Raw genomic sequence first — 15856 nt, forward strand, 5'->3', positions numbered from 1 at the left:
AGCTCCAGGGACACAAACACCTGGTGCCAGTGTAGATGCCCCGGGAACCCCTGCCCAGGCTCCACCTGCACTGCAAGGTGCTCTGGTCTCCCCAGGTCCTGTGTGAGAGATGCCAATCCCAGGCCAGCACCTCAGGTACACTGGGCCCCTAAAATGGCCCTGGCTGTTTATGGTGAGACAGCTGATGACTGATGTCTGTCTGGAAGTGTACTAAGGATTGGAGAAGAAATATTGGTCTTCCCCTGTACTTCTATTACCAACACTCTATGATTTCATCTCCCTCGTCATTCAGGAGTTCCCACCTCTCCTGATTAAATGTCCCTGTCCAAGGACAACTTTCCAGCACTGTCTGGACGTTTGCCCTTCCCAGTGCTCTCAGGTTTCTCCTCCACTTGCTCTTTGGTCATTCAGTGGCCTCTCAGCTGTCTGGTTTCTGCTTTGAGCTTCAGGGAGTTACAAACTTGCCCCATTCTTCAGAGCTCTAATTAACATGGCAGTCGACATGTTCATTGTGTTTATTTCTATCCTCTCCTATCTCTCTGTCTAAACCAGTTCTTGTGTGGGTGTCCCTTGTGGATGCTGGACCTCACCAGATCCAGCTTACACACACAGCTGAGGAAAGTGTTTTGCTGTTTATTAAACTGATGTAGGAAAAGTGATGCAATCTGTGGTGGCCAATGAGGGAACCGGCAGACTGGGGGTGGGGGTGAGGAGCCAGGTTGTCCATACCGTGTTCCTTCCCTTTCTCCTGCTCCCTTCGCTTTCTCCCTCTGTCCCATATCTTTCTTCCCGACTTGTCTCTTGGAGACTTTGTTCCACTTTGGCCCCAAGTCTGGCCATGGTTTGACCAGTTTTCAGAGGCCTGGCTGGTGACAGCAGGGACAGCAGCAGTGACAGGCCCGGGGCTGACAGGCTCCCCATCCCCTAGGGGGCGCTCGGCTGCCACACCCAGCTGACATAGAACCTTTGTCACAATGCCGCTACCGTGGCGAGGATGCGGTGACTCTGCAGGTGACAGGGACACTGCAGGACTTGGTGTCAGCTCAGCAATTTCTCAGTTCCCCAAAGAAGCGGAATTCTGCAAATTGCTGCCTTTGCTCCTGAAAGGATGTCATCAGGTGGGTGTTTTGGTGTCATACACTGGAAACCAGAGCAGAAATGGTGAAATATTCCCATGAGATGCATGATCCCTGCACCAAACCACCATGACGAATGTATTGCACATACAACGCCTATCCCAAATTCTGATTACTGCCTCACAGTCATGAATAAACAAACTCTCACAATTACTCTCAGCTAATGTCACCCTGACAACAGTATATATAACAAAATTCAGTAACCTCTGCCAACAAAACCCCCAATACAGATAATGCTTCTGTTTGCCAGGATGAAATGCTTTCATTGAGTATTAAATCAACTCCAAATCATAAGTTCTGCTTTAATATTAGGATCAAAACTAATCGGTAAATTGTAATTATTCTTTCCAGTATCTGGAGAGAAGTTTGCTTTGAGTTCCCTATTTATAAAAGAGTGATATGTGAAACAAGACACTGGAGCTTTTTACCAGTATATAGTGGTGGGTATATCCCTTGGCATTGTTCTGGCAAGCACAGCAAACACAGTTCCCTGATGATTTTTGGTGCAAGTTTCTGCTCTCTCAGTGTTGCCGGTTGTGTGCGTGCTGCTGATCTGGATGTCGGAGGGTTGAGGGACAAGCAGCTCCTGGGGGAGCAGGAAAGCAAATTGGAGATATTTTTTCATTTAACTGACTAAGAGGTAAAAATTGTGCAATCCAGTACTTAGAAACAGCAGGTTACAGCGTGGGGCGAACAGGGTTCTGCTCTGAAATGGTGATACATTAAGTGTCAGTTTAAACAAATTATTGGTTTCTTGCTTCCCCTGTGCGATGATCTGCTGCGTAGCCTCTGTGATAGTCTCTGTGATGATGAGCTTCTGTGGATATTAGTTTTTATCTTCAAATTTTGTTTACTTTTAAGGAATCTTTTAATGTCACAAACCCCATTGGACAGCGTGTGTGTCAAAAACTTATGGGATAGTGTGTGTGTCACAAACCCCGTTGGACAGTGTGTGTGTCACAAACCCCATTGGACAGTGTGTGTGTCACAAACCCCATTGGACAGTGTGTGTGTCACAAACCCCCTGGACAGCGTGTGTGTCACAAACCCCATTGGACAGTGTGTGTGTCACAAACCCCATTGGACAGCGTGTGTGTCACAAACCCCATTGGACAGCGTGTGTGTCACAAACCCCCTGGACACTGCGTGTTTCTCAAACCCCAATGGACAGTGTGTGTGTCACAAAACCCATTGGACACTGTGTGTGTCACGAACCCCATTGGACACTGTGTTTGTCACAGACCCCGTTGGACAGTTTGTATGTCACAAACCCCCTGGACACTGTGAGTGTCAGAAACCGTACTGGACAGGGTGTGTGTCACAAACCCCATTGGACATGTGTGTGTCACAAACCCCCTAGACACTGAGTTTGTCACAAACCCCCCTGGACTGCGTGTGTGTCACAAACCCCATGGGACAGCGTGTGTGTCAAAAAACCCTCTGGACATCGTGTGTGTCACAAACCCCCTCGACTGCGTGTGTGTCAGAAACCACGTTGGACAGTGTGTGTGTCACAAACCCCCTGAACAGTGTGAGTGTCACAAACCCCATTGGACAGCGTGTGTGTCCAAACCCCATTGGACGGTGTGTGTGTCACAAACCCAATGGAATCAGGTGCTTCACTTAAAGCAGTAACAGCCACAAAAGAAATGAAACGCTTGAAGAGAATTGTTACTGAACGCCAGGTCCACCCGTGAGCTCTGCAAGAGACTCATCGTGTCACCAGCGCTGTGGCTCATTTACCCGCAGCCTGTCTGAACTCACACGCTGCCCGCGCTGCCTCAGCTTCCCTCTGACAAACCGGAGGCGCCAGCCCCGCCGCTCCCCTTCCCGCACTCCCTGCCCGCACAGCCGCTCTCTGCTCGGCAGGGCGACCCTCGTCCGGCCCGCCCGCACCCCGAAACCGTTGTGTCTCCTCGCCAACGCCCCCGCACAACAACGCACTCGAACCCCCTGGGGGGATGTGGGACCCTGGAGACCCTGGGGAGATGGGGGAGGGGGTGCCTGGGACCCACTGGGTGGCACTGGGGGATGCCAGTTACCCCCTGGTGACAGCGGGGGGCTCCTGGGGATCTTCCGGGGACCACAGTGTGGGGTCCCAGAGACTCCGTGGGTGTTGGGGGAAGGGAGCCCTGGGGCCCCCTGGGGTGATGGTGGGTGGCACTGAGGGGACCCTGGGGTAATGAGCATGGCTCCTGGGATCCGTGGGGTGACAGTGGGGAGGTCCTGAGGTCCTGTGGTCCGTGGGGGCGTCCTGGGAACCCAAGTATCATAAGTGGGGGTGTCCCAGAGACCCCCTGGGTGATGGTGGGCGGCACTGTGGGGTGTCCTGAGGACCCTGAGGTGATCGTGTGGGGTCCAACGACACCTTGAGTGGCACTGGGGGGCCCAGTTACCCCCAGTATGACAGTGGGGGCCATCCCTGAGACCCCATGGGTGACAGTGCGGTGGTCCTGTGACCCCTGGGCATTGGTGGGTGACACCGGGGTTGGTGTTGACTATGTGTGGGCGCAGGTGCTGGGTGTCCCCCTATGATGGGGTGTCCCCCTATGATGGGGTGCCCCCGCCATCGTGTGTCTCTGCCCCCCGCCCTGCAGACGGACCTTCACGCTGGATGACTTTGAGACTGGGTGGCCGCTGGGGAAGGGCAAGTTTGGGAGTGTCTACCTGGCATGGGAAGCATGAAGCAAAGAGTATATTAAAAATCCTACAGCCTTATATCTCTAAAGAATTCATTATATTTAGCATTCATCTACTTAAGTTAAATGGTTAATATTAGACTGAAATTGGGCTCATCCGCTGAGCTGTGAGCAGTAAAAGCATTGCCACACAGCTCACTGATTTAGCAGGGAGAGCTCACAGTGGCTCACCCAGACTGTCGTGTTTATAGAATGAAGTGGTTGGCTCGCAGTCAAGTTGCACACAGCAGGAAAAGTCTGCACAGAACCCCCTGCGCCAACAAACACCCTGCGCCAGGGGGTTTGTGACACACACGCTGTCCAATGGGGTTTGTGACACACACGCTGTCCAATGGGGTTTGTGACACACACGCTGTCCAATGGGGTTTGTGACACACACGCTGTCCAATGGGGTTTGTGACACACACGCTGTCCAATGCGGTTTGTGACACACACGCTGTCCAATGGGGTTTGTGACACACACGCTGTCCAATGGGGTTTGTGACACACACACTGCCCAGGGGGGTTTGTGACACACACGCTGTCCAATGGGGTTTGTGACACACACGCTGTCCAATGGGGTTTGTGACACACACGCTGTCCAGGGGGGTTTGTGACACACACGCTGTCCAATGGGGTTTGTGACACACACACTGTCCAATGGGGTTTGTGACACACACGCTGTCCAGGGGGGTTTGTGACACACACGCTGTCCAATGGGGTTTGTGACACACACGCTGTCCAATGGGGTTTGTGACACACACACTGTCCAATGGGGTTTGTGACACACACACATGTCCAATGGGGTTTGTGACACACACGCTGTCCAATGGGGTTTGTGACACACACACTGTCCAGGGGGTTTTGTGTCGCGGTTGAGACGGACAAACGACATGGACCAAGTTCTTTCAAGATGAAAGTAATAGGTGCCATTTATTGCTACAAGTGCATTTTTATACAATTCTACCAGTTCATGTGTCTTTTCACCATTGGTTACAAGTTACAGCACTAACATCTCATTGGTTAATTTTTCTATCGTCCATGTTATTCTTCTATCCCCTTCTCTCTCACGGGTACATCTCTCCTCTCTCCGGATACTCCTTTACTCCCATCCTTCTCAAGGGTAAATCTTAATATCTCAAGGCTGATCTCTACTCTCACATTTTCTGTCAAGGATTCCACAGATCCGCTGCAATTTCCCACAATTCCCCCTTTTTGTATTTGTGCTAAAAATGCTGCCCTCATTGTCCGCTGCAGGGCCCTTTGCAGCAGAGAAATCACGATGGCAACAACTGCAGCCATGGCAGAAACCAGCCCTGCAACCAAGAGAAGAGCCCTGGTAGCTGTCCCCTCTCTGCACCAGAGCTGATGTCCATGAGGCCCCACAGCGAGGAGGACCAGGGTCACAAAGCCTTTTCTGAGGGGATAGCAGGATGGTTTCAACCACTGCAGCGTGGAGAAAATCCCCAGTGTGACCAGAGCCATAGGCTGCGCTGGACAGTGCCAACAGACCGCCATGGAAATAAGACTCGCTTTGGATCCATTCCCAAAGCACAGCCAGGCAAATGATGACTCTTCCCAAATGAGCAAAAAGAGTCCATTGCTGCTACTGCAGTCATGTTTCCTTTTCTACCCAAACCAAGATCCACAGTTGGCCATCTGTACAGGGGATGCAAAATGCACTTCAGCCGCAGGGTAAACCTTCCACACCTCCTGTGTGACTTGCACCTTTCTCGGAGTTATTTGCCTACCTTGATTGGTGGGAAGAGGTTCAGAACTTATGGAAAGCCTTTAAGAGATACTCTTTGGAGTACTGAAAGAGTAAGGAAGCTACTGCCATTTTGGACATTTGCGTCAAAACTCATACACACATGGGATAGTGTGTGGTGTGTGACATGGATTTCTTTTTCTCCTTGTTCTCCTTTTTAGTAATGCCTGAGATCTTTGCTTTGGAAAAAACATACCTAAACGAAAGAATCTGAGAACAAAAGTCCTGATCAGAGAGAAGGTCCATCTGGGCCAAGACTCAGTCTCCAAAGCTGCCAGCCATCCGTGTCTACAGGGTCTTGGGGTGCTCAAAGGCCTCAGTGGCTGGGACCGGCCTCCCTGGGGACCATCTCCTGCAGGGGCCCAGGGGCCGTGTCTCAGCTCAGCCTGGGACCTCTGGTGCCTGCCTGAGCCGTGTTGTAGGTGTGTGTGCCTGTCTCTGCCCCATCTCCTGGACGGGCCTGGGCCCTGCCCTGCAGAGAGCGGCTCTCCTGGATGGAGTCCTCAGGCCTGGCTCAGAGCTCATCGTGCTCCAGGCACAGCTACTGAGCACAACCATGCTGTGCTGTGCTGTGCTGCTCTATTCTGTACGCTCACAAGGAGTCCAATAAAGATGTGACTGTTCGACTGAAATGCCAGAGAGGTTTTAGATCCAAAAACAGTTTCAGGGACACATACACAAAGGATACAACTGGAAACAGAATTTTAAAATTATTTTTTAATATTTATATTTATTTTATTAAAATTACAAATGTTAATAGAAGAAGGAGAAGGAGGAGAGCTGGCTCCTGCTGCAAGCTTGCCCTGGGAGAAAGAACCCGAGAAAGCCAGGGCACGAGTGGTGCCTTGGAGGGCAAGAGCAGTGGGCATGAACCGAGCCAAAAGGGCCCAGAGGAGCTCTGACAGGTGGTCATGCTCAATGCTGCAGAGGAAGGCAAAAAAACCCCGGGGACCAGGGCCAGTCTGCCCCGGGGGAAAATTCCTTCCTGACCCCAACACTGGCGATCGGCTGTTCCCTGAGCATTTGAGCAAGACCTGGCTCCTCGGCCCACAGGCTGGTCATGCCTCCCAGAAGACCACAGAATAATAGAAGGATAGAATGACAGGATGATGATGTCTTCTCTCTTCTCTCTTCTCTTCTCTTCTCTTCTCTTCTCTTCTCTTCTCTTCTCTTCTCTTCTCTTCTCTTCTCTTCTCTTCTCTTCTCTTCTCTTCTCTTCTCTTCTCTCCTCTCCTCTCCTCTCCTCTCCTCTCCCTCTCCCTCTCCCTCTCCCTCTCCCTCTCCCTCTCCCTCTCCCTCTCCCTCTCCCTCTCCCTCTCCCTCTCCCTCTCCTCTCCTCTCCTCTCCTCTCCTCTCCTCTCCTCTCCTCTCCTCTCCTCTCCTCTCCCTCCTCCTCTTCCTCTTCCTCTTCCTCTTCCTCTTCCTCTTCCTCTTCCTCTTCCTCTTCCTCTTCCTCTTCCTCTTCCTCTTCCTCTTTCTCTTCCTCTCTTCTCTCTTCTCTCTTCTCTCTTCTCTCTTCTCTCTTCTCTCTTCTCTGTCTTCTCCTCTTGCTTCATCTCTTCTCTCTCCCTCTCCCTCTTCTTCTTCTCTCTCCCTCTTTTCATTCCCCCTCTTTTCACTACCAGTGCATGCTGGGGGAATCCCTGACAAACACTTGGAACCTTGCCCAGCTTACCCATTCGCTCCATCACCTTGTGCCAACGACGCATCTACCTTCTGGTGGCTGGGAGAGCACCGGGCCCCCTTCAAACCACTCTGCATTCCACTTCCTACAGCTGCTGACCCTAGCTCCCCACTCCATCAGGACGGTGAGCTCTGCAGTGCTCCTCAAGAAGGCATTCCCTTCATTTTGCTACTGCTATCCAGCTGAAAAGGATGATCATCCATCAGATGAACCTGGAAGGTTGCCCTGCTGGGAGATGGCCTTGCAGCGGAGAAACTCCAGCTGCCTCGTCCAGCTCTTCCTCCTTCAGCCCCTGTCAAGGGATTCCACCGGCTCCTCAAGGACTTCCTCTCCAATGTCTTCAGGCTGCCTCCAGGCCAGCTCTGGCAGCAGACACGGGACGCTGCTCCCTTTTATACTGCCCCGGGGCATTGTGACATCAGCATTGCCCCGTGGTCGCATTGTGACATGGAGGTGACATGGGCCCCCAGTGTCCCACCCCACCCACTGCCCATGCACCCAGCACTCCTTGGAGGAAGGACTTCGGGGTGCTGCTGGCCCCGAGGCTGTCCTTGTGCCCAGGAGGCCCAGGGCGCTGTCCCTGCTCTTGGTGGTCACGCACTGGGCATGGCTGAAACCACCTGGGAATGGCGGTGGCATGAAATTACTGAGCAGGTTATTCACATACAAAGGAACTTCTTCTCTTTTCCTTTAAAGTTACTAAAAGAAACTATGAAAAACAATCCTCTAGTACATGATGGTAATGAATTGCTCTGCGAAAGTGCTGCCATGGGTGCAGGAACCTGCCCGCCTACGTCTATTCCATTAAAGAATCTCAACCTTTTGGTGCCGGCTCCATGTGTTTGGCATGTGGCCTCTCTCACCTCCTAGATGTCCAGGTAGGAAAACAGGCGGGGGAGCAGGTCTCAGCTAAACCCCAGGGCACCTGCTATGGAAAGCATAGGTGTGAAAGCACAGGCATAGCCTCTGGGCTCAGGCACCAGGTTCTGTGGGCTGGCAGATGGCTGCATGACAGCTCAGACATGGTAATTATCCCTAATTCAAGCACTCGGGGTAATGCAAGGTGGTGCCGTGTTGGAAGCGCTTCATTAACTGCAGAAGAGTAAAGACATGCCCATGGGCAGATCCTCTGCTGCAAAGGGGCATTGTTCCTGTTGTAGCAAAAACAAGCCCAGCAATAATCTTTAGCCCATATCGGCATCAGTAGCTGATTGTAAGAAGCGGCTAAGAAGAGTAATCGGGCTGCAGATGATGGCAAGGGGCCGCATTCATCCCCAGGGGCATCATCAGGGGAGGAAGTGACCATTACCCAGTCTTTTTCTCCGAGTGAGCTGAGAGAGTTGCGAAAAGACTATACTCGTAAAGATGGTGAGAATGTGTTAACCTGGATGCTCCGATGCTGGGATAACGGGGCTGACACAAGAGAACTGGAGGGCGGAGAAGCCAAGCAGTTGGGATCTCTGTCAAGGGATTCCACCCTTGATGGGGCAATTGCCAGTGAGCCCAACCCCACGGCCCTCTGGACCCGACTCTTGACAGCCATGGAAACAAGATTTCGTAACAAGGATGACTGTCAATGCACATCAAGGAAATGGAATGCTATGGAGCGAGGTATCCAGTTCCTGAGAGAGTTAGCTGTGCGAGAGATTATCTGTTTTGGGCCAGATAGCCAGGAGGGGGTGAATCCAGATAGAGTTGAGTGTACACGGTCTATGTGGCGCAGATTCTCACAGAGTGCACCAGCTCCATATGCTAAGATATTGGCAGGAACGTTCGTGTCAACTGGCGGTAGACAAAGTGTTAATGACATGACTGAGCGGCTCCGGGAATTTGAGGAAAACCTTTCTGATCCCCTGGGGGCTTATGTCTCTAGGGTGGAGAAACTGAGTGAAACGACTGTTGACTGTTTTGAAAAGCTGTTGAGAGAAATGAAAGCACTCAGGGAACACACACGTGGCTCTCAATTTGTACGAACCAATGCTTCAGCTATTAGGAGAAAGCATTTCCAATATCCAGAGAGAGAGAGAAAGCGTTTCCAGTCCCCAGAGAGAGAGAGAAGGCGTTCCCAATCTCCAGAGAGAGAACACAGGCAGGCCACCAGCAGAGGTTTGCTGTGGTCCTTCCTACGTGAGCAGGGAGAAGATATGAGTAAGTGGCACAGTAAACCTACTGGGGAACTTCAAGAACGAGTGCATGAGTTAACAGGGCAGGCTTCTAGGAAAAGGGCTGCCTGGTTTACAAAAGAGATTCTGGTGCTCGTGAAGGAACCTCTAATTCACAGCGAGTGACCGTGGAAGACCGAGATTAGAGGTGCCCTGCCTCCAGCCAGGCGGAGGAAAGGGATAACAGAGTTTACTGGACGGTACAGATAGGATGGCCTGGTACAACACACCCCCAGGAGTACAAGGCTTTGGTGGACACTGCTGCTCAGTGCACAATAATTCCTTCAGGCTGTAAGGGGACACAACTCAACAGTATTTTTGGAGTGACTTGGGGGATCCCAAGAGCTGACTGTTGTAGAGGCTGAAATGAGCCTAACTGGAAAAACCTGGCAAAAGCATCCCATTGTGACTGGCCCAGATGCTCCGTGCATCCTTGGCATAGACTACCTCAGGAGAGGGTATCTTAACGACCCAAAAGGGTATAGGTGGGCATTTGGTACAGCATCTGTGGACACTGAGAGAATTGAACAGCTGTCTGATTGGCCTGGTCTTTCAGATGACCCTTCTGTTGTAGGACTGCTGATGGTTGATGATCAGCAGGTGCCAATTGCTACCACAACGGTGCATCGTCGACAGTATCGCACCAATCGGGACCCTTGGATTCCTATTCAGAAATTGATTGGTCAACTGGAAAGCCAGGGTGTGATCAGGAAGACTCGCTCACCTTTCAATAGCCCAATTTGGCCAGTGCGTAAGTCTAGCGATGAGTGGAGATTAACTGTAGACTACTGTGGCCTGAAGGGGGAAGGGGGAAAAAGGGTGAAGGGGAACCTTCTCCCACAGTTTTGATTGTCTCCCCACGATCAAACCACGACAAAAACAAAGAATCAGTGTGGTGAGGCTGTCGAGTGGCCCTTGGTTTGTCCTGCAAACAACCTCTGAATGCGGATTCTTGCAGGTGCAGCGGAGCAGGCAGCAGCATCTGAGCAAAGCTCTGGGGGACGGGGTCCTGTGTGCTGGGGACAGCTTCCCTCGCCATTCTCTGCTCCCTCCTCCTCCAAGCAGGGGCTGCCCCACGCCGCGCACAGCCAGTCCCAGCCGGGCCCGGAGGTGGGTGTCTCCATGACGACCGCCCGGGCTCTGTGACGTCATAACCAGAGGCCATTGTGACACGGGGTCGACATCACCAGAGGCCATTGTGACACGGGGGTCCCCGCCCTGACCGTGGGGGTATTTAAGGAGCGAGAGCCCTGGGGTGCTCACTCCCAGGAGAGCAGCTTCTCAGGAGCAGCAGCTTCTCAGGAGCAGCAGCTTCTCACGAGGCAGCATCTCCCCTGGGTGCCCATTGCGGCTCTTTGATAGAGGAGACCCAAGATGCCAACTGACAAGGAGGTGTCCTGCTCCTCCTCCTGCCCGCAGATCAGCCACAGCCTGGGCCAGCACACCCTCCAGAGCACCTGGGTCACCCCCTCGGTCCAGGAGCGCTTGCAGGACCACCATAAAGGTCCCCAGGAGGGGTCTGGCTGGCCTCGCAGCACCAACAGCGAGGCAGCAGCAGAGGCAGAGTGCCCGGCACCTGCCCCACAGGGCGCCACAGCCGACGACGCGGCTCTGTGGGACACAGCCCAGCGCATCGTCAGTGAGGCCGTGCGCAGGGCTGTGGCTCAGATCGTGGCAGCTGGCCAGGAACCGGAGGAACAGCAGGACCTGGCCCAGCACATGGACCTGCAAGATGAGAACAGCAAAGAGGGGTGCCAGGGCGGAGACACCATCCACAGCACCTGGATCAACCCCTCGGTCCAGGAGCACCTGCAGGACGCCCCTGCAGGTCCCCAGGAGGGGTCTGGCTTGACCAGCACAGGCACGGAGGCGGCAGCAGAGGCAGAGCGCCCGGCACCTGCCCAGCACAGTCCCACAGAGGACGATGTGGACCTGTCAGACATTGTGGAGTACATCGTCAGTGAGGCGGTGCGCAGGGCTGAGGCTGAGATCCAGGGACCTGGCCAGCAACCGCTGGAACAGCAGGACCTGGCCCAATGCACGGATGTTCCAATGGCAGCACCAGCACCTGCAGGACTTGAAGCCATTGAGGCTCATTTGGCAGGAGAGGATGAGGGACAGGCCAGCACAGCCCCTCTCGTCCCAGCTGCAAAGGAGGAAGAAGAGAACACGGTTTCTCCAATGTCTGCAGAGCATGGGGGAGAGACCAGCGCAGACATCGCCTGCCCAGCGCAGGGCCCGGCTCCACGGCGACGGCCTTCCCGGTTCAGGAGGGCGCTCCGGGCTCTGCGCAGGGCTTTCCGCTGCAGCTGCACCGCGGGACAGCAAGAGGAGTAGAGCCGCGACCGCGGCGTTCACCTGCCCTGAGGACATGGTGCTGCCAGCCTCTGCTCGGCCTTGGATTGTTTTCAAAATCAATAAAGCCAATTAAAAAAAAATGACAAGTTTTCCCCCTGTGCTCCTCTGTTCCTGCTCCACCTCGGGACAAAGAAGGCTGCAGGAAATCTCTGTCCTCGGGGTGTCCCGGCCTTGGTTGCCGGAAGCCCTGGGCTGGTGCTGCCGCAAGCCGGCAGTCTGGCTGGATCCCCCTCAAGCTCCCTTCCCACCCGCCTGTCTCCAGTTCAGTCCAGGACTTGGAACATTTGAGATCTATTGCCGACTTGGCCTGGTTGACCTGCACCGTACGGCATCCCCTTCGTCTCACAAGGAACCTCCCCGTTGCAGGGGTGTTTTGGAGCACCTGCATGAGCTGATACAGGCGAGACCCTCCAAACCCACATGTGGTCCCTCTCCTCCACCGAGGGTCTTCCAAGTCAGGAAGAGCCGGCTGCTCGCTCCCTTGCTGGAGATCTGAGCCATGACCCATCTCTGCACAAGGCTCTGATGCACAAGGCTGCCAGCGTCACGAGAGCACGTTCAGGCCTGAGACACCGGGGAGAAGCGCCGCAAACAGTGCTGGTCTTGACAAGAAATCCACCCGCTCAGAGCTTCGTCTCAGATGCGAGTTACTCTGCCCTGGGTTTCTGGGGCCCAGAAATGGAGGGAGGCTCAGGTATAAACCCAGTCAGCCAAGAGCCGCAGCAGCTGCTGATCCCTGTGTGGCGCATTGCAAACCAGCCATGGCTGTCTGTGGCTGCTGCATGGCCCGGGCTGCAGCCTTCGCAGCATCCTCCTCTTCCCCAGCACCCCCGTGCACTGCACAGACCCAGAGCTGATTGCAATGGCTGGGGCAGCACCGGGCAGCAGCAGCATCTCTCTCCCCAGCCTCCAGCTGCCCAGTTGCCCTGCAGGGAATTTCTGCCTGGGAAGGGCAGAGTTGTATTGCGATCGGCCGGGGGCTCAGGACAAAGCACAGCACCGCCACGTCCCCGGAGCAGAGCCCTTCTTTTCCTGGCTTGGACTGGTGTATTCCTCCTGCTCACAGCGCGGTCCTTCTCTGGGAGAAGGTGACGCCAGCACTTTCAGGGAAATTGGAACGTCATGATGGGGTGGACGTGAAACAGCCTCACTTCCCGAAAAGCCAAAGGAGTAAAACTGACATGGAACAAAGCAAGTAACTTGCCACAGCTGTCCAACCTGCGCTCCTCAGGCGGGAGGCGACCGGCGACATGTTCTGGTGCTGCGGGGCTGTGCCGCAACGAGTCAGTTTGGGCCGTGGCCAGAAAGGTAGTGATGTACATCTGGAGATACCCACATCATTCTGTGGGAAGCATCTGTTTCCTCGGCACGATTTGGAACACTTTTGACACACGGGGCTTGCTGGGCCCTAAATCACAGCTGCGTTGACTCCTCTAAGGCTCCCAGTTCCAATTCAGCAGGTGCCCAGTTCAAGGTGTTGACTCAGCAATGTGTACTTCACTTTAATCTGTATTATGTATTATGTATTATGTATTATGTATTATGTATTATGTATTATGTATTATGTATTATGTATTATGTATTATGTATTATGTGTTATGTATTATGTGTTATGTATTATGTATTATGTATTATGTATTATGTATTATGTATTATGTATTATGTATTATGTATTATGTATTATGTATTATGTATTATGTATTACCAACAGTAATTTGCCAACAGGAGGAGTTCTTGCTAAATTAACAGCAAAAGCCATGCTGACAAATGCAAGGGAGCAATGAGGGAGGGCTGGAGTCATGCTCGGGAGCTGTGTCCGTGCGGGAAGGTTCATGTGTCTCGCTGGGTAGTGCCCAGAGAGTTGGTCTGATCGCACCGCAGAGCTCCCGGAGACATCAATCTGTTTGCTTCTTTCCTACACCAAGCTTTAAAGGCTGGTTTTGATAGTCAAATGGGATTCAAACGTAACGTTCCTCCAAGAAGGCCTTGGGTAAGTCATTTCCCAAAATTCCAACTTCTTTTCCCAGGGAGGCTGAATTTCTCCATAGCAATGAAATGATCAGGTTTTGCACAGAAGAGTTGCTGTGGTTCTAAGCGTCTTTATTTTGTCTATGCTGCCTTAAAGAAGCAGCTGGTCTGCCTTATGCTTTTGGTGATGGAAGTCGGGAATGGCCAGCGCTGTGCTTCATGTCAGGATGGTTTCATTCTCGAATTATTGAAACTGAACTTTTGCCGGATGCAGCTCCAAGAAAAGGCCTCAGCCTCTTTCAGGGCCCTGGGAGGAAGGAAGCTTTAAAAATTTCAACATTAATTTTAAGAATTGCAACAGGAATTTTAGAAATTTTGACGTGAAATTGTAAAAATTTTGACGGGAATTTGAAAAATTTTGTTGGGATTTTAAAAATTTTGAAGGAAACATTAAAAATTTCAACATTAATTTTAAACATTTCAACTGGAATTTTAGAAATTTTGACGTGAAATTGTAAAAATTTTGACAAAAATTTGAAGAATTTTGATGGGGATTTTAAAAATTTTGATGGGAACTTTAAAAATCGGAACATTAATTTTAAGAATTTCAGCTGGAATTTTAGAAATTTTGACATGAAATTGTAAAAATTTTGACGGGGATTAGGAAAATTTTAGTGAGAATTTTAAAAGTTTCAACAGGATTTTAATATTTTTGTTGAGAATTTAAAAATTTCAAAGGGAATTTGAACAATTTGGATGGGAATTGAAAAATTTTAGTGAGAATTTTAAAAGTTTCAACAGGATTTGAAAAATTTTGAGAGGAGTTTGAAAAACTTCAATGGGAATATGAACAATTTGGACGGGAATTGAAAAATTTTGAAGGGAATTTGAAAAATTTCAACATTAATTTTACAAATTTCAACTGGAATTTTAGAAATTTTGATGTGAAATTGTATAAATTTTGACTGGGATTAGGGACATTTTAGTGAGAATTTTAAAAGGTTGTGGCAGAGGTTGTTCTCAGCTGCTGCTCTGTGCAGCTTGGTTCAAGAGCCAGCTGGGGGCTTCTTTGGAAGGGAGGTTTCTTGTTCTGTGCTCACTGCTCCTCGGGACCCTGCACAGGAGCGCTGTTGGGGTCTGCAGGGACGGGTGGGACCTGCTGTGACTCCTGCTGAATGTGAACTCAACTTGTCCTGATGGCCTCGAATGAAACCAGACTGACTGTAGGTGGTTTTCTTCCCTGTTTCAGTTCCAAACTACATGTTTGGCACTGAAGAACATGAGACTTTGTGCTGTTTTTCGGACGTCAGTGGCTGCGGATCAGCTGAGAACATCCTGCCTTAGGTACCAGGGCAGGTAGTCTGTGATCAGGGCTGTGGACTTGAATGGCCGTGCTTTCATTAACGTTTCCTGGTCTTGCCATTTCACACCCTTCCTTCTGGAAATTTAAACGGCATTTTTTATCCTGAGGTTCAGACGGGAGTTGGACTTACTGTTGAACGGCTGATATAACGGCTCCTCAGGGAGCACATCTTGCTTTTTTGTTGTTGTTTTCCAACACCGTCTGAACTTTGGTCAGCAAGAGGAAGAGTGGTGACAGAGTCTGTTATCTGAGAGTAACGTGTTCCTGTACCTTTCCCGTCGTTCTGTGGTGAAGGATTCCTTCCCTTGCAGAGAGGACTGCGAGACCCGCTCCTGTCAGGTGGGACTTTGCCTCCAAACGAGGTGCAGCCTCTTCCATTGTGACATCAGCCACTGCCGTTGTGTCACAAAGCAGCATCAGCGCTGAGGTCGGCACAGCAGGGGATAAGACCAGGGGTCTCTCTGCGCCTCGGTCACTCTCGATCTTGAGGGAACCGAGATCGCAGAGTTTCTGGCTCACTGCTGAGCGAGTGAGATGCTTGTTACCTGCACCTCAGCAGGTACCAAGGGACAACCAGAGAAGGTTCAAGGTCTGAATGGGTATGTTTGAAAACTCCTCCTCCCCTTTCCCCAGGTGTGTTTTCCACCTCGTCAGCTGGGGTGGGTGGAGGGTGGGCAGGAGAGGAACACGAGGGCAGCCTGAGAGCTGGGTCTGGAGCTGCTGGAAGGCAGCAGCCACC

Source organism: Columba livia, unplaced genomic scaffold (genome assembly GCF_036013475.1).
Source record: "Columba livia isolate bColLiv1 breed racing homer unplaced genomic scaffold, bColLiv1.pat.W.v2 Scaffold_291, whole genome shotgun sequence".
NCBI classification, from domain to species: domain Eukaryota; kingdom Metazoa; phylum Chordata; class Aves; order Columbiformes; family Columbidae; genus Columba; species Columba livia.